Source organism: Gasterosteus aculeatus, unplaced genomic scaffold (assembly GCF_964276395.1).
Source record: "Gasterosteus aculeatus unplaced genomic scaffold, fGasAcu3.hap1.1 HAP1_SCAFFOLD_105, whole genome shotgun sequence".
Lineage (NCBI taxonomy): Eukaryota > Metazoa > Chordata > Actinopteri > Perciformes > Gasterosteidae > Gasterosteus > Gasterosteus aculeatus.
The window spans coordinates 1-23,476 of NW_027554959.1; the positions used below are offsets into that span (position 1 = coordinate 1).

At 49.1% G+C, this 23,476-nt stretch overlaps 1 long non-coding RNA gene across 1 annotated transcript; it reads right to left on the bottom strand.

The window, feature by feature from the left end:
* Positions 1 to 20: 20 nt before the first annotated feature.
* Positions 21 to 6,913, bottom strand: LOC144395177 (uncharacterized). Its single transcript, XR_013457368.1, has 3 exons — positions 6,630 to 6,913; positions 777 to 1,114; positions 21 to 690 (listed from the first exon to the last, which is right to left on the bottom strand). It is a non-coding gene; the product is annotated as an uncharacterized LOC144395177 (long non-coding RNA).
* Positions 6,914 to 23,476: the final 16,563 nt, after the last annotated feature.

Genomic DNA, 23,476 nt, shown 5'->3' on the forward strand with positions numbered 1-23,476 from the left:
GGGAGCCTTTGGCGCGGGAGCCTTCGGTGCGGGAGCCGTCGGCGCGGGGGCCTTCTTTGCAGGGGCCGTCGACGCGGGAGCCGTCAGCGCGGGGGCCTTTTCACTTTCATCCTCTGAATCTGAGGACTCTGAGGATGAACTGGATGATGATGATGATGATGACGATGATGATTCACTTGATTCAGAGTCTGACCCGGACCCCGCCTCCCTTGTAGTAACACATGCGCCCGTAGAAGTCACAGGAATAGTACCTCTCTTATCTGACGTGTCCTCACCTTCTTCCTCAGATTCCGAGGATAACACTGTGGATGTTGATGCCATTGGCTCCTTCCATTCACGTTTCCTGCTAGTGCCCCCGCCAATAGGCGGGCCCCTGGTCATGCAAGGGTCTGACTGATTAGTCTGATTACCGGTACAGTGGAATACATGTGCGTCATGTGTTGTCCGCTGTTCTCTGTCACCATGATTGGCTTTAGGTATCTTGTAGGCATTATTCATAGGGTTGGGATGGCCGTACATCGGTGGACCTTTGTGTTGCCTATAGCCACCGTTACGATTCAGTTCATCTTTGCGCAATGATCCAGATCTCGGCACACTCGTGTATTGTCCCCTGGTTTCGGCGGGTCCACTTCTACCCCAGTCGTCTGCCGTTGTCTGACTCCGTTGACGTCCATGTTTGTCATGGGGCCGCTGTGTACGAAATAAACAATGGTAAGGTCCTAAACAATAACATATTATAGTATCATACTCATATGTTTGGATGTAGTACTACATACCGTGTTATCATACGGATTATATCTAGGTCGCTCATTACTCTGGACACCGAGCCTGTTTGCTTGACTCTGTCGAGGCGAATTGGGCCCCGGATCAGGCCTCGGCCTGGACCTGGGTCTATTGAGTCTTCCGAATTCCAATACACGCGAGCCCCTTGCCGCGGTTGTACGATGTTTTGTGTATGAAGACGACGGCTTGAATTGCCGATCATATCGGACACTTTGATGGCCGTACTGATCCAGTGTCTGTTGTTGGTCGGCGACGCGCCTCATGAACAGGTTGTCCCTCAGGGTATTATTTGGGGCGGTGTTCATCTTTACACGTCTACTGTCATCGGTATCTGTGGATCATTTAACCGGGATGGACATTGTGTTTATATACTGTCACCATAATCCTATAATTACACATAAGGGATTAGTGGTACGTGTGATGTAATCAAATTTCCATTACACATGTCGACCTAGACAATGACACTTTTATTATATTATCATGACAATATGAAATGGATACGATAATACCATGGAATGAATACGACAATATCTTAAATGTTCGATTACATAGTACATGACTGCCAATGAATAAATGAATGGTACTGACCACAGTACATTGATGATCATTGGACGATGGGACCCTGTTACCTCCTCGTGTCAGACTACACTGGAGGAGAACTGAACTGGATATTGTATTATATACACATGCCTTGCCTACTTGAATATGTGCTACGTGGCCATTCATTCGACTGAAGGGGGTTACGTGGCCATATATATATCTCATGTGTACTACGTGGCCATTCATTTCAATGGACGGGACTACGTGGCCATTCATTTCAATGGACGGGACTACGTGGCCATTCATTTCAATGGACGGGACTACGTGGCCATATATATATCCCATGTGTACTACGTGGCCATCCATTTCAATGGACGGGACTACGTGGCCATTCATTTCAATGGACGGGACTACGTGGCCATTCATTTCAATGGACGGGACTACGTGGCCATATATATATCCCATGTGTACTACGTGGCCATCCATTTCAATGGACGGGACTACGTGGCCATTCATTTCAATGGACGGGACTACGTGGCCATTCATTTCAATGGACGGGACTACGTGGCCATTCATTTCAATGGACGGGACTACGTGGCCATATATATATCCCATGTGTACTACGTGGCCATCCATTTCAATGGACGGGACTACGTGGCCATTCATTTCAATGGACGGGACTACGTGGCCATTCATTTCAATGGACGGGACTACGTGGCCATATATATATCCCATGTGTACTACGTGGCCATTCATTTCAATGGACGGGACTACGTGGCCATTCATTTCAATGGACGGGACTACGTGGCCATTCATTTCAATGGACGGGACTACGTGGCCATATATATATCCCATGTGTACTACGTGGCCATCCATTTCAATGGACGGGACTACGTGGCCATTCATTTCAATGGACGGGACTACGTGGCCATTCATTTCAATGGACGGGACTACGTGGCCATTCATTTCAATGGACGGGACTACGTGGCCATATATATATCCCATGTGTACTACGTGGCCATCCATTTCAATGGACGGGACTACGTGGCCATTCATTTCAATGGACGGGACTACGTGGCCATTCATTTCAATGGACGGGACTACGTGGCCATATATATATCCCATGTGTACTACGTGGCCATTCATTTCAATGGACGGGACTACGTGGCCATTCATTTCAATGGACGGGACTACGTGGCCATTCATTTCAATGGACGGGACTACGTGTTCAATGGACGGGACTACGTGGCCATTCATTTCAATGGACGGGACTACGTGGCCATTCATTTCAATGGACGGGACTACGTGGCCATTCATTTCAATGGACGGGACTACGTGGCCATATATATATCCCATGTGTACTACGTGGCCATTCATTTCAATGGACGGGACTACGTGGCCATTCATTTCAATGGACGGGACTACGTGGCCATTCATTTCAATGGACGGGACTACGTGTTCAATGGACGGGACTACGTGGCCATTCATTTCAATGGACGGGACTACGTGGCCATTCATTTCAATGGACGGGACTACGTGGCCATTCATTTCAATGGACGGGACTACGTGGCCATATATATATCCCATGTGTACTACGTGGCCATCCATTTCAATGGACGGGACTACGTGGCCATTCATTTCAATGGACGGGACTACGTGGCCATTCATTTCAATGGACGGGACTACGTGGCCATATATATATCCCATGTGTACTACGTGGCCATCCATTTCAATGGACGGGACTACGTGGCCATTCATTTCAATGGACGGGACTACGTGGCCATTCATTTCAATGGACGGGACTACGTGGCCATTCATTTCAATGGACGGGACTACGTGGCCATATATATATCCCATGTGTACTACGTGGCCATCCATTTCAATGGACGGGACTACGTGGCCATTCATTTCAATGGACGGGACTACGTGGCCATTCATTTCAATGGACGGGACTACGTGGCCATATATATATCCCATGTGTACTACGTGGCCATTCATTTCAATGGACGGGACTACGTGGCCATTCATTTCAATGGACGGGACTACGTGGCCATTCATTTCAATGGACGGGACTACGTGGCCATATATATATCCCATGTGTACTACGTGGCCATTCATTTCAATGGACGGGACTACGTGGCCATTCATTTCAATGGACGGGACTACGTGGCCATTCATTTCAATGGACGGGACTACGTGGCCATTCATTTCAATGGACGGGACTACGTGGCCATATATATATCCCATGTGTACTACGTGGCCATCCATTTCAATGGACGGGACTACGTGGCCATTCATTTCAATGGACGGGACTACGTGGCCATTCATTTCAATGGACGGGACTACGTGGCCATTCATTTCAATGGACGGGACTACGTGGCCATATATATATCCCATGTGTACTACGTGGCCATCCATTTCAATGGACGGGACTACGTGGCCATCCATTTCAATGGACGGGACTACGTGACCATTTACATGACCATTTGAATGAGTGGACAGTACCATATGACCACTTACATGGCCATTTGAATGAGTGGATGGTACTACGTGGCTGTGCATTTCAATGGCCGATACTACGTGGCCGTTCATTTGGCTGGGCGGTACTATGTGGCCATTCATTTGGATGGGCGGGACTACGTGGCCATATGCGTGTTACGCGACAACCATAGCACTACATAAAGGCTCAGATGAGAGTAATATAGCTATAGTGAGGACTAGATCCGTTACTCGACTGTGATATCTAATCATGGACATGGAACTTTGGATAGTATGGATATGCATTGAATGACATTATGCTACCACTGTGATTATTCACTTCTCCCGATCAAACATATGAAACCTTGTTGTGTAAGGATCTGTCTTTCCATCATGGGATTGTATATGATACATATATATTCTGTATAAACCATATGAATTCCACATGTATAATCATGTAACCTATACATGATTATACACAATGCAGAGTCCAAAACGGAGTAATGGGTTACATAAACCTACTCGATTCCATGGCTGCGCACTTGGACCTTTAATAACCACTGACGTGTTGCCAAAGAACAGACGGGTTTTATTCCTGTCACTATCCACTAAAGAACTAACAGCGTCGGACGGCACACTCAGATTATCAGCCATGTCACCCAATGTGAAATCTACATTCCAGTGGCTTCTATATCTCACATATCAACTCAAGGGTGATATGTTACAGATAACGATGGAAAATCCCGACTTCATGGACATGGGTCTCAATGTACGGGAGGATCAGGCAGGAGCCAGGATGTTTTGTTTCATACTCCCTATGCCAGGCAAACACCCAAAGAAGACTAATGCGATGGCCTCACTCAGTTCATGTAGTGATACTGTGAATGTAATGAAATGTTCATTCATGAAGCTTCAAATGGTGCGTAAGAAACTCGCTCTGTTAAACAGGGTAATGGTTTCAGGGCCATTTGACTGCGACAAGGCTCTATCCGACAGTATCGATATTTCCAAGGACACTATAGTTGGACAGTTCACGGCATTTGATGCCGTGAAAGCCATGCAAGGAACACTGTTTTCCAGATACGACAGGGATGCTACAATACCCCAATCTATTGCAAATCTGACCGTGCACGCAGTCGAGTCTGTGCTCAGAGATACAGTGAATATACGTGTGAACAGTGGGGCAGATGATAAGTTCTTCGCACATGTCGCTGACACCCTCTCGTACAAGCACGTTGCTGATCATCACGCGATGAAAGCATACGTGTCTTCGATGTGTCACGATCGAGAGTATGTTGATCAGCTCATGTGTATGTTGTTCGGAATTGCTGGGGGGCGGCGCAAGGATGGCACATTCCCTGTGCATACTGGGAACGCAATTGTGTTCCGATACAGAATGAGTGACATGATCAAGGATAACGAGCCCGCCGTCTTTGAGGAATTGTGTCTACATAGACACTATGCCCTACATACGAGCAGTCTACACACCATTGTAATACCACCGACTACATCCCAGCATAAGTGTACTACATGCGATTCGCATCCCTGTTCCCTCTCGTGCCCAGCAACTGCTAATCGGTATTACAATACTCTAAAAGATGACCCTATGAGTGTGGGGATGTTGATTCAACAGAACTTATTAGGTACCATCTTCCCCCATTTGGCAAAGCTCGTAACAGTGGCACAGGCTATAAAAGCATCGAGTGAAAAAGGCCTCAACTTTTGCATCATAGCAGACACCATGTTTGCTATGATGCTCAACATGACATCGGGGGGACATCCGGATGCCCCCCCCTACTATTGTGAGCTGGGACACTACGTAAAGGTTGAATCCCCTGGGTCATCCTTTGCCCTCGCAAGTCATGTTCCTTTTGTTGCAGACCGATTGGAAACGGCTGCAAAAGCACTCACGTCAGATAGCACAGGGACGGGATTGTGCCCTCTCAAATGCTTCGATGCTGCCTTGATACGATTCCTATTCACTGAACAGTTCAATACCACTAGACTGTTCCAGGCATCGACTGTGTTCAATTACGTTATAACCAACACAGCGCCACGTGATACAGTAGAGAGGGTTATGATCATGAACCTAACCGGACCATGCGAGGGAAAGACATATGTCAACAACCTGATAACGCAATTACTATCACTGGTGCCAGGGTGTATTGAGAGACTGACGTCATTCACCCCTCATTCATTCAAGTACAGTACAACAGTCCGTACGTCCAAAACCCTATTCATCGACGATGGTCATGTTGCTCACAAGGGGGCCTTACGTGGACACGGAAAGGAGGCTGATGTAACTCCAGGGACATTCAAAGTGTTACTGGACACAAGTTTGCTGGAAAGCGATGTGATCAGAAAGACAAACGGTGGCCTGGTGACAACCCGTCACACAGTGCTACAGAACTGCGGTTTCGTATGGAACAGTAATACGGCTACCTTTCTCAGCGACGCTTGGCAGGACAGGTGTGTGCTACTAGACAGTGAGCATTGCCCGATAAGCAACCGTACCTGTACTGATGTACGTATACGCGGCCTCATCAAAGAGGAGCGCATGGACATTGTTGGTGCTTTATGTCTGTATAGACAGAATGTAGTGCAGTCAGTAACAGCCCTCGCGGACCCCCAACTGCTTCAGTTCACACGCAACTATGATAGTGCCAGGGATTGCTGTATGCGTAATTACAAGGCACGGTCCCTTGGCTATGGGGAGAGGCCCCATCGCACTGTGGTCCAGATCAACCATATGGTCTTTGCGGAAAGCATGAAGTTGGCATGTGCCTTCATATTTGACATCTGGATACCCCCCTGGACACAGATGTTACCTGAAATGACGTTAACGCAGGCTCGACTCGCAGCGTTGGACAGACTTCCTTTCGGGCAATTGTGTCTGGAGGTGATTGCCATGCAACGGATATGCGCTGCCGCCTGTCTTCCTGATCTAGTTCCAAGGCTCCTCGATCAGGGAAGTCGATACGCGTGTGGCATTCTAGGCTTTGTCCTCTCCCACATTGACGGGTGCAATGCTAAGGTTGCTGGTGGATCCCTTACCATACAACTGTCACGCATGAACTTTGATGGATGCGGCCTAGGATCCCTCCGGGACGTACATGATAATCTCATCAAGTGCACTATGTGCACCGTGCCGCCCCGAGACCCGCTGTCAACCAAGACAGGATTGATGCACAGTGAACACATGTGCACCGTGGTTATTAAGCAAGGGCGTACCACAGTGCCGACACGGGGTGTAGCCATTGGCCAGCGACATAGGGAGGTATCAAGCGTGAGTGTTCCCATGTCAGTACTCTATGACTTGCTGGCATTACATTGCCCTACCGCGCATCAAACACTATGGGACAGGCTCGAACGTGGAATTACGCAGGCAGTGGTGACCGTCAATAATACAGTAAGGTTGACTTTATCATTCACGGATACCGAGACTGTACAGATGATGTGTCTGATGGCCATGGCATATGTGGAACCATTGGCTGCACTCGAAATCACCACCCCCGTGTCCGGTAAAATAGGCTATACTAATCGAACGTTCAGTGTCACGGTGCCTGACTATTGGGGAGCACTGCGGTTCGGTGCGTCTCCAAGGACTGAGGAGACATCTGTGCAAATCAAGTGTCACGCTGCAGAGTACCATATCGGACCGCCGGGGACACGACACGGCCCTCGACTATGTATGTACGGTCCTATGTTCAGTGGTATGTATGGCAGTAACATCAGTTCCTTCTGCCCCACCAGGACCGTGTATGACAAGGACACGATTACTCTCAACACAGACACCAGTCCCTACGCATGTGACACTGCCACATTACCAAAGGACTGGGAATGGCTAGATGCTTGCGATGTACTCAATAGTAACAGACGACAGGGGGAGTACACGTTCGATGCAAGAACGCTGCAATGCGATTACAGCTGCACTGTCATAAACACTACTGGACCTTTTGAGAGCAACGAAGCGGCTTTGGTTAGACGCCTGAGGGGTTACCAGGGCCAATCGCATCCCCCTTAGCCGCCAATGTATAGCGCCGGTGCATTCTCGTCGCATGACCATCATTCGCGGAAAAGGCATTCTGCTGAGCGTGCCACCAGTAAGGCGAAGAGACGGCATGTGTACCAATAGGCACATCATAGCAGACAGGGGATGACAGTGAATGTGTTGTTGATATGTATGTGCACAATAAAATAACAGTGACAAACAGGCAGCGTGAGCATGGTGTTTTATTATAAACATGTTGCCATTTGCATGCAGCATTGTATTTTATTTCCACGTAATACAAATTCATTATACGGGTTCCCCCCCGCGTGTCAATTATCAAGTCCGTCTGTTCGTGTTCGAAGGCGTGTTCTGTATGCCCTGGGGTGGTGAGATGCGATCATCCGGATGGTAATGTATACGCTACGTGGATCACGGGGAGGAGTACGGACAACACACATCCGGTCCACCGCACCGCTGTTCCGGTGGTAACTGTAAGTGAATACACATGATATATATTATGATGTTATATTGAGACCGTAATAGTTATACACCCTCCCCTTACCTGAGGTATTGTAATTTCGCATTAGTTCCATGGCGTTTAATATGGCCTCGCGTGCATCTTTCAGTGTACTGTTGACATGTGGCAATTGGTCAACAATTGCCAGGTCCACGTCCCTGACTGGCAGGGTAGTAGCATCAGCCTGATGACACGCGTCAGTTGGACTTGCTGGGATGTACAACACAGTAATAACATGTTGTGATATACACGCATGCATCGCATCAGTAGAGGCGTATGGACTTTGAAAAATACTTACGTGTACTCCACTTTCTAACAGCCTGACATGACTGTTGGGTATTCTGCACAACCAATACGTAGATACTCCCGGCAGCTGCGGGAGTAGTGTCAACATACGCCCCATTCCAACACGCTGGGTGTTGGGTGTGGTCTACGATCACCTCGATGTGTGCGTTGTTACCGGATGATGCATTCCCCTGTTTCTGGATCCTATGTATCTTGAATCGTCGGTCTGTGGGCAAGGCCCCAGTATATAGATACGATACCGATGCCAAAGCAGGGATCACGCGAATGCTATTACGTACACCGTTCACAGTAAACAACCCCTCATCCGTACACGTCGGATACGTAATCGAGACCCCGTATAACGCCTCTGCGTCATCTACACTGGTTAGAGTATATCTAACCGTGGCATTCAGCGCCTTGTATAAACCCCCATCACCAATCTGGTCCCGTGATAATGTGCCTGCTAACAGACACGTCTTGTACACGATGCATGTCACGTGCGCTGTCCTAGTTGCAGTACTAGACATAGCATACATGAGTTGAATGCTCGCGATGAGCATTGTTGCAATCATGATTCAGTGCTGCATAATAACGACTGTCCCGTCTCTGTGCGCGTCTTTATATACTCCTAGGCAGAACGCACTGCAAGGCGTTGCCACACTATGAGTCTACGTGGAACTACTATGTGGCTGTAATCACTATCGTAGCTAATCGAGTACTACGTGGATGCGAATATTCTGTGGACGAATGCGACTGTGTGGATGCGAAGGTGCTGGCAAACGGACTACGTGGACGTAAATGCCTTGTAGACAAATGCGACTGTGTGGATGCGAAGGTGCTGGCAAACAGACTACGTGGACGGAGCTATCTTGTGGACGAATGCGACTGTGCGGTTATGATGGCGGTGCTGCCAAACAGCCCACGTGACTATGAATGTCCTGTGGCCCGATATATCAACTGTGTGGAGAGCCGTAGTCATGCGCATCACCGTCATCCTTCGTATGAAGTAGGGGTATCTACAGATAGGTGTTTGTAGATACTGTGCACCGGTGTTTCATGAGATATACAGTCGCACATAGACAACACATATTTCATAAGTGTTTATTTGCACTCATATTGTATTTGTACTCGTATTGCATTTGTACTGATATTACATGGTATACAATGAATCGTCACCAAACACGGACCTTCTAACATATGCCATAGTCACCATCCGTCTCAAAGTTGCGCCCCAAATTCGGCGGGACTGGCCTGTAGCCCTTACGAGTAAGCCCCCGTGCCGTCACGTCTACATGCCTGTCCAGGGGAGCGGCATGTGCCCCCGTGGCGATGAGATTAGATGGGCCTCGTTGCGCAGGGTGCCTGCTGCGATGTAACCGGTGCTGTTCGGGATCACCTCCGGTAAGGGACGCCACGCGCATTGGAGGCTCCGGCCGATAGCCGGGATAGTCACGTGTTGGTACCATTGGGCACCCCCCCTGATTGATATAGTCCTGCACTGTTAGCACGGGGGCAATAGGAGGGGAGGGTCGTGTTGGTACCGGTGGGCACCCCCCCTGATTGATATAGTCCTGCACTGTTAGCACGGGGGCAATGGGAGGGGAGGGTCGCGTTTGCCCCATAGATCGAGCATCACGGTGAGTGGGTAGCTCCCAGGTGCGCTCGTGAGGGCGTCCAATAGGCCGTGCATCTTGCCGGTCGACATGTCGACCAGCGCGTTGAGTATAGGCCGGCTCACGGGTAACGTTGCGAGGGTCATGACGAGCTGCACGGTATTCATCGGTGTTGTCGACATTCAGCTCCGTGGGGAAGTTGCGGCTGTAATACATAGCCTCCCTCTCTGAATTGGTACCGTACCTGTGTCCAACAGTGCGTTTAGCAGGTAGTTGTGGGGGGCAGGCAGACTTCATATACGCATAGTCATCCTCGTCTTCATCGGACGAGGTGGAGTCATCGGATGCGTAATCCGGAATCGAAACACCCCCCCTCTGGGTTGCCTGACGATCAGCGCCGCGAAGATGCAGGCCACTGATGGCAGACGGTAAAGAGTCTGCGCCATCTGGTCGATGGCCATGGCGCAATTTATGCTGCAATGCAGCTATATGGCCATACACACGCTTGATCATTTCATCTGGTCTCATATCATTGATTGGTGTGCTCCACTCATGGCCAATAGTGAACGTCTGATCGCTGTGGGCGACACAGAACCTCTGGCTCTTATCAGCACTACACTTGTATATGAAGCCAAACTGGGTGAATGTTGAGGTATGTCCGATCATCACCATTCCGATGTACCCCACTGGTTTGTCGCGAATCCCATCGACTGATATCGCGGTGTTGGTCATATACGGAATGCTGACCTTATCCAGATAATTCAGCAGTATAGTGCGCCACGCCATGGTAAGACAGGTCCACCTGACACAGGTTGCAGCAGTGAATGATACCAGAGCCATATAACAATCGAGGTAAGTAGTTTTGTGTGATTAGATGATATGTTCGATGAATGCGCATGCCAACAGCGCGAGCCTGTGCAACGCACCTCGCTCCAGCATCGCATACAGCGACAACTCTTTTGCCTCACACGACACTAACCATTCACCCCGCAGTGCTGCTATTGCATTATGTAACTGGGTGTGTTGCATACACCTATCTTCGGGACTGGCAAATACATATTCCATGTACTCCTGATACATAGGGGCGAGCTGTATCAAGAGTTGTTGCCCCGAAGCAATCAGGGTGATGCCCCGCTCTCTTGATGCACCCCCTGTCCGACCGTAGTGATAAGGGCTATTTGGATCCTGCGTATACATTGAGCCATCACCGCGATATGGGTAAATTTGTTCTGGTGGACTTGTCTCGGTATACAACATGCTATGTCCACTATCGGTTGGCAGGGGATACCTCCCATACAGATTATGGAACGGTCCGAGGCTGCTCGCTTCGTGGCATAGTCTGAATAAGTGCCGGTGCGCCTCGATGTACGTGTTGGTGGCATCAACATGTCGTCCTGAGAAGCTCTCACCCGTACGTAGAATTGCCTCTGCCTCATGCCTGTCTAGCTTCAATGCGGCCTCGCTCTGCATATCCTTGACACATACCAGCCCGCGAGATGTGAGCCAGAATGACCGCATGTAGACGTCTCGACATTTAGGTTCACAGTAGTTATCACCGCGTGATACGTCTGGGTACGCTGCATACCCCCCATCCATATAACATCTGGCCTCGGTGGAATTGAAACCGTGTTGCCAATGTCCAGAGTAAGCCCAACAGTATCTGAAATGCACTCTGCGAGGTAACACAATGCGCTCAGGGTATGGGCCAAATACCCTATTGATCTCTCGTCGTGTACTAAATCTTGAGGGATCTAGCCATCCTGTGCCTGCGATCGTATCCACTGGCGCCAGAGGGTGCACGATGGCATCCGGACGGTGGCCCATCATACTAATTGTCAATGTGTGCTAGAAAGTGCACTCCTACAGTGCAACCATGCTTGCCTCACTCGACCAAACACTACGGCGTGAGCTGAGTGTCCTCTGTCACGATAGCGTCCCCGCAGACTACCTCGACTGTACCATGGCGGCTATGGTATCTCGTGTATCCAGAGGAGTGGATGATACCACCGAGACCGATACACTTAGCGCCGAAGAACAGCGATTACTGAATGACCGAATGGCTCAGGCTATTCTAATAGATCAAGTAGGTATGATCGAGGCGAAGCTCCGTATCAGCAGACTGACTAAGCGTAATGCTCGGATACTTGCTATGGGTGACTCGGTGATGGTGCGTATGAGAGCCATGATAACTAGGATATATGATTTTTTTACACTCAAGAACATGCAGATGGAGCCCTTCCAGCGGGAACTCATGCGTGGTGTAATACTCGGCGTCTCTGTGAAGCAGTTAGGCCACAGCCTGTACAAATACAAGCACGTGTTATTGAACGAATTGGGGCTGTGTCCCTTGGGAGCAGAGCGTTATGACTACTTAACGCCGTCGCGCGCACACAGAGCGCTGATTGACAAGATATTTGCCAAGTACTCCAATCAGTACACACTCTGTATGTCCCCTCGACAGTCTGGGAAGAGCATGATCGTATGTCTACTGATTGCAACTGCCGTACTTCATCTTGACATCAATATCATGGTTCAGGCGCAGAACAATAACATGTGTACCACCTTACGTATTGGCGTCGAGAAGGCAATCCAGGACATCAGTCACATGGCATCATACGACCGACGATGCACACCCACCAGTGTCACTGGAAAACCCGAGAACAGGACTTACAACTTTGCAAGCAACTACAAGGGGGCTTCCTACATTCATTTCCTGTCATCCAGCAATGACGTAAGTTCAACCCATGTAGAGTGTTCTGGGCCGTGAGCGTTTACTTCCCAATAAGGCATGTGTATTTTGTCCTGTTTGCATACACATACACGCACAGCTTAACATGTTCATGGATCCTGTTGTGGATGGGACACGGATAGTGTGAGTGTGTCCTTGCGACTACTTTGGTTGCACCAGACCCATCCGTAGTGTCCACCGATGTTACGTCGACCCCCCACAATCGTGAGAGGTATGCCTGCACATCTTCCTTCTGTATACGCAGGATCCAAATAGCCCTTATCACTACGGTCGGACAGGGGGTGCATCAAGAGAGCGGGGCATCACCCTGATTGCTTCGGGGCAACAACTCTTGATACAGCTCGCCCCTATGTATCAGGAGTACATGGAATATGTATTTGCCAGTCCCGAAGATAGGTGTATGCAACACACCCAGTTACATAATGCAATAGCAGCACTGCGGGGTGAATGGTTAGTGTCGTGTGAGGCAAAAGAGTTGTCGCTGTATGCGATGCTGGAGCGAGGTGCGTTGCACAGGCTCGCGCTGTTGGCATGCGCATTCATCGAACATATCATCTAATCACACAAAACTACTTACCTCGATTGTTATATGGCTCTGGTATCATTCACTGCTGCAACCTGTGTCAGGTGGACCTGTCTTACCATGGCGTGGCGCACTATACTGCTGAATTATCTGGATAAGGTCAGCATTCCGTATATGACCAACACCGCGATATCAGTCGATGGGATTCGCGACAAACCAGTGGGGTACATCGGAATGGTGATGATCGGACATACCTCAACATTCACCCAGTTTGGCTTCATATACAAGTGTAGTGCTGATAAGAGCCAGAGGTTCTGTGTCGCCCACAGCGATCAGACGTTCACTATTGGCCATGAGTGGAGCACACCAATCAATGATATGAGACCAGATGAAATGATCAAGCGTGTGTATGGCCATATAGCTGCATTGCAGCATAAATTGCGCCATGGCCATCGACCAGATGGCGCAGACTCTTTACCGTCTGCCATCAGTGGCCTGCATCTTCGCGGCGCTGATCGTCAGGCAACCCAGAGGGGGGGTGTTTCGATTCCGGATTACGCATCCGATGACTCCACCTCGTCCGATGAAGACGAGGATGACTATGCGTATATGAAGTCTGCCTGCCCCCCACAACTACCTGCTAAACGCACTGTTGGACACAGGTACGGTACCAATTCAGAGAGGGAGGCTATGTATTACAGCCGCAACTTCCCCACGGAGCTGAATGTCGACAACACCGATGAATACCGTGCAGCTCGTCATGACCCTCGCAACGTTACCCGTGAGCCGGCCTATACTCAACGCGCTGGTCGACATGTCGACCGGCAAGATGCACGGCCTATTGGACGCCCTCACGAGCGCACCTGGGAGCTACCCACTCACCGTGATGCTCGATCTATGGGGCAAACGCGACCCTCCCCTCCCATTGCCCCCGTGCTAACAGTGCAGGACTATATCAATCAGGGGGGGTGCCCACCGGTACCAACACGACCCTCCCCTCCTATTGCCCCCGTGCTAACAGTGCAGGACTATATCAATCAGGGGGGGTGCCCAATGGTACCAACACGTGACTATCCCGGCTATCGGCCGGAGCCTCCAATGCGCGTGGCGTCCCTTACCGGAGGTGATCCCGAACAGCACCGGTTACATCGCAGCAGGCACCCTGCGCAACGAGGCCCATCTAATCTCATCGCCACGGGGGCACATGCCGCTCCCCTGGACAGGCATGTAGACGTGACGGCACGGGGGCTTACTCGTAAGGGCTACAGGCCAGTCCCGCCGAATTTGGGGCGCAACTTTGAGACGGATGGTGACTATGGCATATGTTAGAAGGTCCGTGTTTGGTGACGATTCATTGTATACCATGTAATATCAGTACAAATGCAATACGAGTACAAATACAATATGAGTGCAAATAAACACTTATGAAATATGTGTTGTCTATGTGCGACTGTATATCTCATGAAACACCGGTGCACAGTATCTACAAACACCTATCTGTAGATACCCCTACTTCATACGAAGGATGACGGTGATGCGCATGACTACGGCTCTCCACACAGTTGATATATCGGGCCACAGGACATTCATAGTCACGTGGGCTGTTTGGCAGCACCGCCATCATAACCGCACAGTCGCATTCGTCCACAAGATAGCTCCGTCCACGTAGTCTGTTTGCCAGCACCTTCGCATCCACACAGTCGCATTTGTCTACAAGGCATTTACGTCCACGTAGTCCGTTTGCCAGCACCTTCGCATCCACACAGTCGCATTCGTCCACAGAATATTCGCATCCACGTAGTACTCGATTAGCTACGATAGTGATTACAGCCACATAGTAGTTCCACGTAGACTCATAGTGTGGCAACGCCTTGCAGTGCGTTCTGCCTAGGAGTATATAAAGACGCGCACAGAGACGGGACAGTCGTTATTATGCAGCACTGAATCATGATTGCAACAATGCTCATCGCGAGCATTCAACTCATGTATGCTATGTCTAGTACTGCAACTAGGACAGCGCACGTGACATGCATCATGTACAAGACGTGTCTGTTAGCAGGCACATTATCACGGGACCAGATTGGTGATGGGGGTTTATACAAGGCGCTGAATGCCACGGTTAGATATACTCTAACCAGTGTAGATGACGCAGAGGCGTTATACGGGGTCTCGATTACGTATCCGACGTGTACGGATGAGGGGTTGTTTACTGTGAACGGTGTACGTAATAGCATTCGCGTGATCCCTGCTTTGGCATCGGTATCGTATCTATATACTGGGGCCTTGCCCACAGACCGACGATTCAAGATACATAGGATCCAGAAACAGGGGAATGCATCATCCGGTAACAACGCACACATCGAGGTGATCGTAGACCACACCCAACACCCAGCGTGTTGGAATGGGGCGTATGTTGACACTACTCCCGCAGCTGCCGGGAGTATCTACGTATTGGTTGTGCAGAATACCCAACAGTCATGTCAGGCTGTTAGAAAGTGGAGTACACGTAAGTATTTTTCAAAGTCCATACGCCTCTACTGATGCGATGCATGCGTGTATATCACAACATGTTATTACTGTGTTGTACATCCCAGCAAGTCCAACTGACGCGTGTCATCAGGCTGATGCTACTACCCTGCCAGTCAGGGACGTGGACCTGGCAATTGTTGACCAATTGCCACATGTCAACAGTACACTGAAAGATGCACGCGAGGCCATATTAAACGCCATGGAACTAATGCGAAATTACAATACCTCAGGTAAGGGGAGGGTGTATAACTATTACGGTCTCAATATAACATCATAATATATATCATGTGTATTCACTTACAGTTACCACCGGAACAGCGGTGCGGTGGACCGGATGTGTGTTGTCCGTACTCCTCCCCGTGATCCACGTAGCGTATACATTACCATCCGGATGATCGCATCTCACCACCCCAGGGCATACAGAACACGCCTTCGAACACGAACAGACGGACTTGATAATTGACACGCGGGGGGGAACCCGTATAATGAATTTGTATTACGTGGAAATAAAATACAATGCTGCATGCAAATGGCAACATGTTTATAATAAAACACCATGCTCACGCTGCCTGTTTGTCACTGTTATTTTATTGTGCACATACATATCAACAACACATTCACTGTCATCCCCTGTCTGCTATGATGTGCCTATTGGTACACATGCCGTCTCTTCGCCTTACTGGTGGCACGCTCAGCAGAATGCCTTTTCCGCGAATGATGGTCATGCGACGAGAATGCACCGGCGCTATACATTGGCGGCTAAGGGGGATGCGATTGGCCCTGGTAACCCCTCAGGCGTCTAACCAAAGCCGCTTCGTTGCTCTCAAAAGGTCCAGTAGTGTTTATGACAGTGCAGCTGTAATCGCATTGCAGCGTTCTTGCATCGAACGTGTACTCCCCCTGTCGTCTGTTACTATTGAGTACATCGCAAGCATCTAGCCATTCCCAGTCCTTTGGTAATGTGGCAGTGTCACATGCGTAGGGACTGGTGTCTGTGTTGAGAGTAATCGTGTCCTTGTCATACACGGTCCTGGTGGGGCAGAAGGAACTGATGTTACTGCCATACATACCACTGAACATAGGACCGTACATACATAGTCGAGGGCCGTGTCGTGTCCCCGGCGGTCCGATATGGTACTCTGCAGCGTGACACTTGATTTGCACAGATGTCTCCTCAGTCCTTGGAGACGCACCGAACCGCAGTGCTCCCCAATAGTCAGGCACCGTGACACTGAACGTTCGATTAGTATAGCCTATTTTACCGGACACGGGGGTGGTGATTTCGAGTGCAGCCAATGGTTCCACATATGCCATGGCCATCAGACACATCATCTGTACAGTCTCGGTATCCGTGAATGATAAAGTCAACCTTACTGTATTATTGACGGTCACCACTGCCTGCGTAATTCCACGTTCGAGCCTGTCCCATAGTGTTTGATGCGCGGTAGGGCAATGTAATGCCAGCAAGTCATAGAGTACTGACATGGGAACACTCACGCTTGATACCTCCCTATGTCGCTGGCCAATGGCTACACCCCGTGTCGGCACTGTGGTACGCCCTTGCTTAATAACCACGGTGCACATGTGTTCACTGTGCATCAATCCTGTCTTGGTTGACAGCGGGTCTCGGGGCGGCACGGTGCACATAGTGCACTTGATGAGATTATCATGTACGTCCCGGAGGGATCCTAGGCCGCATCCATCAAAGTTCATGCGTGACAGTTGTATGGTAAGGGATCCACCAGCAACCTTAGCATTGCACCCGTCAATGTGGGAGAGGACAAAGCCTAGAATGCCACACGCGTATCGACTTCCCTGATCGAGGAGCCTTGGAACTAGATCAGGAAGACAGGCGGCAGCGCATATCCGTTGCATGGCAATCACCTCCAGACACAATTGCCCGAAAGGAAGTCTGTCCAACGCTGCGAGTCGAGCCTGCGTTAACGTCATTTCAGGTAACATCTGTGTCCAGGGGGGTATCCAGATGTCAAATATGAAGGCACATGCCAACTTCATGCTTTCCGCAAAGACCATATGGTTGATCTGGACCACAGTGCGATGGGGCCTCTCCCCATAGCCAAGGGACCGTGCCTTGTAATTACGCATACAGCAATCCCTGGCACTATCATAGTTGCGTGTGAACTGAAGCAGTTGGGGGTCCGCGAGGGCTGTTACTGACTGCACTACATTCTGTCTATACAGACATAAAGCACCAACAATGTCCATGCGCTCCTCTTTGATGAGGCCGCGTATACGTACATCAGTACAGGTACGGTTGCTTATCGGGCAATGCTCACTGTCTAGTAGCACACACCTGTCCTGCCAAGCGTCGCTGAGAAAGGTAGCCGTATTACTGTTCCATACAAAACCGCAGTTCTGTAGCACTGTGTGACGGGTTGTCACCAGGCCACCGTTTGTCTTTCTGATCACATCGCTTTCCAGCAAACTTGTGTCCAGTAACACTTTGAATGTCCCTGGAGTTACATCAGCCTCCTTTCCGTGTCCACGTAAGGCCCCCTTGTGAGCAACATGACCATCGTCGATGAATAGGGTTTTGGACGTACGGACTGTTGTACTGTACTTGAATGAATGAGGGGTGAATGACGTCAGTCTCTCAATACACCCTGGCACCAGTGATAGTAATTGCGTTATCAGGTTGTTGACATATGTCTTTCCCTCGCATGGTCCGGTTAGGTTCATGATCATAACCCTCTCTACTGTATCACGTGGCGCTGTGTTGGTTATAACGTAATTGAACACAGTCGATGCCTGGAACAGTCTAGTGGTATTGAACTGTTCAGTGAATAGGAATCGTATCAAGGCAGCATCGAAGCATTTGAGAGGGCACAATCCCGTCCCTGTGCTATCTGACGTGAGTGCTTTTGCAGCCGTTTCCAATCGGTCTGCAACAAAAGGAACATGACTTGCGAGGGCAAAGGATGACCCAGGGGATTCAACCTTTACGTAGTGTCCCAGCTCACAATAGTAGGGGGGGGCATCCGGATGTCCCCCCGATGTCATGTTGAGCATCATAGCAAACATGGTGTCTGCTATGATGCAAAAGTTGAGGCCTTTTTCACTCGATGCTTTTATAGCCTGTGCCACTGTTACGAGCTTTGCCAAATGGGGGAAGATGGTACCTAATAAGTTCTGTTGAATCAACATCCCCACACTCATAGGGTCATCTTTTAGAGTATTGTAATACCGATTAGCAGTTGCTGGGCACGAGAGGGAACAGGGATGCGAATCGCATGTAGTACACTTATGCTGGGATGTAGTCGGTGGTATTACAATGGTGTGTAGACTGCTCGTATGTAGGGCATAGTGTCTATGTAGACACAATTCCTCAAAGACGGCGGGCTCGTTATCCTTGATCATGTCACTCATTCTGTATCGGAACACAATTGCGTTCCCAGTATGCACAGGGAATGTGCCATCCTTGCGCCGCCCCCCAGCAATTCCGAACAACATACACATGAGCTGATCAACATACTCTCGATCGTGACACATCGAAGACACGTATGCTTTCATCGCGTGATGATCAGCAACGTGCTTGTACGAGAGGGTGTCAGCGACATGTGCGAAGAACTTATCATCTGCCCCACTGTTCACACGTATATTCACTGTATCTCTGAGCACAGACTCGACTGCGTGCACGGTCAGATTTGCAATAGATTGGGGTATTGTAGCATCCCTGTCGTATCTGGAAAACAGTGTTCCTTGCATGGCTTTCACGGCATCAAATGCCGTGAACTGTCCAACTATAGTGTCCTTGGAAATATCGATACTGTCGGATAGAGCCTTGTCGCAGTCAAATGGCCCTGAAACCATTACCCTGTTTAACAGAGCGAGTTTCTTACGCACCATTTGAAGCTTCATGAATGAACATTTCATTACATTCACAGTATCACTACATGAACTGAGTGAGGCCATCGCATTAGTCTTCTTTGGGTGTTTGCCTGGCATAGGGAGTATGAAACAAAACATCCTGGCTCCTGCCTGATCCTCCCGTACATTGAGACCCATGTCCATGAAGTCGGGATTTTCCATCGTTATCTGTAACATATCACCCTTGAGTTGATATGTGAGATATAGAAGCCACTGGAATGTAGATTTCACATTGGGTGACATGGCTGATAATCTGAGTGTGCCGTCCGACGCTGTTAGTTCTTTAGTGGATAGTGACAGGAATAAAACCCGTCTGTTCTTTGGCAACACGTCAGTGGTTATTAAAGGTCCAAGTGCGCAGCCATGGAATCGAGTAGGTTTATGTAACCCATTACTCCGTTTTGGACTCTGCATTGTGTATAATCATGTATAGGTTACATGATTATACATGTGGAATTCATATGGTTTATACAGAATATATATGTATCATATACAATCCCATGATGGAAAGACAGATCCTTACACAACAAGGTTTCATATGTTTGATCGGGAGAAGTGAATAATCACAGTGGTAGCATAATGTCATTCAATGCATATCCATACTATCCAAAGTTCCATGTCCATGATTAGATATCACAGTCGAGTAACGGATCTAGTCCTCACTATAGCTATATTACTCTCATCTGAGCCTTTATGTAGTGCTATGGTTGTCGCGTAACACGCATATGGCCACGTAGTCCCGCCCATCCAAATGAATGGCCACATAGTACCGCCCAGCCAAATGAACGGCCACGTAGTATCGGCCATTGAAATGCACAGCCACGTAGTACCATCCACTCATTCAAATGGCCATGTAAGTGGTCATATGGTACTGTCCACTCATTCAAATGGTCATGTAAATGGTCACGTAGTCCCGTCCATTGAAATGGATGGCCACGTAGTCCCGTCCATTGAAATGGATGGCCACGTAGTACACATGGGATATATATATGGCCACGTAGTCCCGTCCATTGAAATGAATGGCCACGTAGTCCCGTCCATTGAAATGAATGGCCACGTAGTCCCGTCCATTGAAATGGATGGCCACGTAGTACACATGGGATATATATATGGCCACGTAGTCCCGTCCATTGAAATGAATGGCCACGTAGTCCCGTCCATTGAAATGAATGGCCACGTAGTCCCGTCCATTGAAATGAATGGCCACGTAGTCCCGTCCATTGAAATGAATGGCCACGTAGTACACATGGGATATATATATGGCCACGTAGTCCCGTCCATTGAAATGAATGGCCACGTAGTCCCGTCCATTGAAATGAATGGCCACGTAGTCCCGTCCATTGAAATGAATGGCCACGTAGTACACATGGGATATATATATGGCCACGTAGTCCCGTCCATTGAAATGAATGGCCACGTAGTCCCGTCCATTGAAATGAATGGCCACGTAGTCCCGTCCATTGAAATGGATGGCCACGTAGTACACATGGGATATATATATAGCCACGTAGTCCCGTCCATTGAAATGAATGGCCACGTAGTCCCGTCCATTGAAATGAATGGCCACGTAGTCCCGTCCATTGAAATGGATGGCCACGTAGTACACATGGGATATATATATGGCCACGTAGTCCCGTCCATTGAAATGAATGGCCACGTAGTCCCGTCCATTGAAATGAATGGCCACGTAGTCCCGTCCATTGAAATGGATGGCCACGTAGTACACATGGGATATATATATGGCCACGTAGTCCCGTCCATTGAAATGAATGGCCACGTAGTCCCGTCCATTGAAATGAATGGCCACGTAGTCCCGTCCATTGAAATGAATGGCCACGTAGTCCCGTCCATTGAAATGGATGGCCACGTAGTACACATGGGATATATATATGGCCACGTAGTCCCGTCCATTGAAATGAATGGCCACGTAGTCCCGTCCATTGAAATGAATGGCCACGTAGTCCCGTCCATTGAAATGAATGGCCACGTAGTCCCGTCCATTGAAATGGATGGCCACGTAGTACACATGGGATATATATATGGCCACGTAGTCCCGTCCATTGAAATGAATGGCCACGTAGTCCCGTCCATTGAAATGAATGGCCACGTAGTCCCGTCCATTGAAATGAATGGCCACGTAGTACACATGGGATATATATATGGCCACGTAGTCCCGTCCATTGAAATGAATGGCCACGTAGTCCCGTCCATTGAAATGAATGGCCACGTAGTCCCGTCCATTGAAATGGATGGCCACGTAGTACACATGGGATATATATATGGCCACGTAGTCCCGTCCATTGAAATGAATGGCCACGTAGTCCCGTCCATTGAAATGAATGGCCACGTAGTCCCGTCCATTGAAATGAATGGCCACGTAGTCCCGTCCATTGAAATGGATGGCCACGTAGTACACATGGAATATATATATGGCCACGTAGTCCCGTCCATTGAAATGAATGGCCACGTAGTCCCGTCCATTGAAATGAATGGCCACGTAGTCCCGTCCATTGAAATGAATGGCCACGTAGTACACATGGGATATATATATGGCCACGTAGTCCCGTCCATTGAAATGAATGGCCACGTAGTCCCGTCCATTGAAATGAATGGCCACGTAGTCCCGTCCATTGAAATGGATGGCCACGTAGTACACATGGGATATATATATGGCCACGTAGTCCCGTCCATTGAAATGAATGGCCACGTAGTCCCGTCCATTGAAATGAATGGCCACGTAGTCCCGTCCATTGAAATGAATGGCCACGTAGTCCCGTCCATTGAACACGTAGTCCCGTCCATTGAAATGAATGGCCACGTAGTCCCGTCCATTGAAATGAATGGCCACGTAGTCCCGTCCATTGAAATGAATGGCCACGTAGTACACATGGGATATATATATGGCCACGTAGTCCCGTCCATTGAAATGAATGGCCACGTAGTCCCGTCCATTGAAATGAATGGCCACGTAGTCCCGTCCATTGAAATGGATGGCCACGTAGTACACATGGGATATATATATGGCCACGTAGTCCCGTCCATTGAAATGAATGGCCACGTAGTCCCGTCCATTGAAATGAATGGCCACGTAGTCCCGTCCATTGAAATGAATGGCCACGTAGTCCCGTCCATTGAAATGGATGGCCACGTAGTACACATGGGATATATATATGGCCACGTAGTCCCGTCCATTGAAATGAATGGCCACGTAGTCCCGTCCATTGAAATGAATGGCCACGTAGTCCCGTCCATTGAAATGAATGGCCACGTAGTACACATGGGATATATATATGGCCACGTAGTCCCGTCCATTGAAATGAATGGCCACGTAGTCCCGTCCATTGAAATGAATGGCCACGTAGTCCCGTCCATTGAAATGGATGGCCACGTAGTACACATGGGATATATATATGGCCACGTAGTCCCGTCCATTGAAATGAATGGCCACGTAGTCCCGTCCATTGAAATGAATGGCCACGTAGTCCCGTCCATTGAAATGAATGGCCACGTAGTCCCGTCCATTGAAATGGATGGCCACGTAGTACACATGGGATATATATATGGCCACGTAGTCCCGTCC